At 44.3% G+C, this 3,121-nt stretch overlaps 1 pseudogene; it reads left to right on the forward strand.

The window, feature by feature from the left end:
- Positions 1–1,550: 1,550 nt before the first annotated feature.
- LOC121462376 lies at positions 1,551–2,290 on the forward strand (annotated as a pseudogene).
- The last annotated feature ends 831 nt before the right edge of the window (positions 2,291–3,121 follow it).

Here is a 3,121-nt window from a genome sequence, read left to right on the forward strand (position 1 = left end):
ATTTATGACAGATGACATCTGGGGTTGCTTCAGTCCTAAGACCATGTATGGATCTCTGTCTAGGCATCAGAGGTCCCAGGCAACAGCACTCCTAGAAGCAGAAGATAATACATCTGCCTTTATCGAGAGTTTAGCAAAATCAATTACCAGAAAGAGAGTGTAGCAGACATCCAACCACAGGGACTAAGCTGGAGGACTCTGGTCTCAGAAGAACTGGAGTTCCAGATGGGGAAAGAAGGAAGGTTTTAATAAGAGGAACCACGGCCCAGCATACCTCCTGCACCACAAGTCTTAGGCGAAGGAAGGTATTATTCAAAATGAGATGATTTTGTGGCACACAGGAGAAAATAATATACACCCAAATTTTTGGCCCAGTACTCACCAGCTGTGTGTCTTCAGCCACATTAATCACTCTCTAAATGTTGATTCACATAAATGTCATTCCTAACTACGTATTTTATATCAGGATATGGATAGACCCAAGGTTAAACATGTTACCCTTTCTCAGCAAAACCGTAGCAGTACAAAAACAACTTCTGTAAACCATGGAGCTTTCTTTAGTCCAGAGGATATGAAAAACCTTTGCTTCTGAGAGCCAAAGCCCATCTCTGAAAGCTTCTGGACTTAAGGGAGGATTAAGCTTAAATTGTGGTTTATATTATCTTGCTACAGAGACTTTACATGTGTAAATTAATCCCAAATGCATCTGTGGGTAGCAAAGATTAAGGATATGGATTCCACATCATATTGTTTATCTTCAAACTCTGTCAGGATCATTAGCAGTAGACGATTTTGCCCACTTAATATCTCTGGACTTTAGCCCAGTTGATGTAGAATAAAGAATGATCATATCACATACATCAGTGGGTCAGTATAAGGTTTCATAAAGCACATAGCGCTTGCTCCATAGCTAGGGTTGCTTATTACAAACCCAACTGACCCCCTGGTGTCAAACACCATCAACGAAGGAGACACAATAATAACTAAGGAATTGAATCCTGGCCCCTTAGGAGTGTCTGAGCTTCTAAAGCAGGGAGAATCAAAAGAAGACTTCCAGGACAGGTATGGGGACCCACATCTTTTATCCCAGCATTCTTGAGACAGCAGCAGGTAGACCTCTAAGAGTTGGAGGCCAGCCTGGCTTAAATAGTGAGTTCCAGGCCAGCCAACGCTGTATGATGAGACCCTGTCTCAAATGAAACAAAGCAAGACAAAAGCAGAATTCCAGAAGATAGTAAAGTCACTGTGGCTGGGCATAGTGGAAGAGAGAAGAGAGGTAGCTGGCTGAGCCTGGTAAGCCTTCCTGGAAGAAGCAATATCTAAGCTAAATCTTCAAGGATAGTTAGTAGATGGCAAGGTTCTTACAGTATCCTTAATATCTTTTAGTTAATTTTTTTTTTGCTTAGAAGAAAAGTTCTTTCTGAATGTCCTAGCCTTATAAAATAATAATAATCAGCTAGAAAATTAAAAAAAAAATTCCTCAGAGCAGTTCAGGTCAACATTTCTGCACTACAAGAGCTAGTGGTTCTCTTTTCCTCCGGCGCGCTACCGACGGTCCTATTGTCATCATGGGTCGCCGCCCAGCCCTGTGTTACCGGTATTGTAAGAACAAGCTGTACCCAAAGTCTCGCTTCTGCCGAGGTGTCCCTGATGCTAAAATCCGCATCTTTGACTTGGGACAGAAGAAGGCAAAAGTTGATGAATTCCTGCTTTGTGGCCACCTGGTGTCAGATGAATATGAACAACTCTCTTCCGAAGCTCTGGAGGCTGCCCGTATTTGTGCCAACAAATACATGGGAAAGAGTTGTGGCAAGGATGGCTTTCATATTTGAGTGAGGCTTCACCCTTTTCATGTCATCCGAATCAACAAGATGTTGTCCTGTGCTGGGGCTGACAGGCTCCAGACAGGCATGTGTGGTGCCTTTGGGAAGCTCCAGGGCACAGTGGCCAGGGTTCACATTGGCCAGGTCATCATGTCCATCCGCACTAAGCTGCAGAATAAGGAACATGTGATTGAGGCTCTTCATAGAGCCAAGTTCAAATTCCCTGGCCACCAGAAGATCCACATCTCAAAGAAATGGGGCTTTACTAAGTTTAATGCAGATGAATTTGAAGACATGGTTGCTGAGAAGCGACTCATTCCCGATGGCTGTGGGGTCAAATATATTCCTAATCGTGGTCCCCTGGACAAGTGGCGAGCCCTACATTCCTGAGGGCTTTCATGGTCCTCTCCTGTACCCTACCAAATCATGTTCAGTAATAAATCTCACATCCAGAAAAAAAAAAAAAAGAGCTAGTGGTTACCCAACAATTCACACAAATATTTTGGTGGGGAAATTTTGCCCAGATGATGGAAAAAGTAGAAAATCATTTGCAGACAGGTGCTAAGCCCACACTGAGTGTTTCAGAGAGGAAAGCACACACACATTGACTAGCTAACATGCCAAAAGCAATGCCACAGCTAGCTGAGAAATTATCACCAGGACCCCACCAGTGGAGCTGGAGTCTCTTCAAGAACAAGGGGTGTTTCTTGTCCACCTCTAGCGCCAGCGCTTAAAGCAGTGCTTGGCAATAAACATTTGATGAGAGCTGATCTACTGGGAGCTCACCAAGGCCAGCTGGACTGTGACCAAAAAAGCATGGGATAAAACCGGACTCTCTGAACATGGCGAACAATGAGGGCTGATGAGACACCAAGGACAATGGCATGGGGTTTTGATCCTACTTAATGTGCTGGCTTTGTGGGAGCCTAGCCAGTTTGGATGCTCACCTTCCTAGATATGGACGGAGGGGGGAGGACCTAGGACTTACCACAGGGCAGGGAACCCTGACTGCTCTGTGGACTGGAGAGGGAGGGGGAGAGGAGTGGGGGGAGGGGAAGAAGGGTGGGAGGAGGAGGAGAAGGGTGGGAGGAGGGGGAGGGAAATGGGAGGCTGGGAGGAGGTGGAAACTTGTTTTTTGTTTATGTTTTTTTTCTCCTTTTCTCAATAAAAAAAATTAAAAAAAATAAATAAACATTTGATGAGTTAACACATAAAAAATTGAATCACAGGAATGGCTTTTAGGAAACAGAGAGTGATAAACCATTTGACCACGGGGAACCGATAAATAACAACAGTCC

The sequence above is a fragment of the Microtus oregoni genome, unplaced genomic scaffold (genome assembly GCF_018167655.1).
Source record: "Microtus oregoni isolate MIOR12 unplaced genomic scaffold, Mior012 000001F_ref0000356, whole genome shotgun sequence".
NCBI lineage: Eukaryota > Metazoa > Chordata > Mammalia > Rodentia > Cricetidae > Microtus > Microtus oregoni.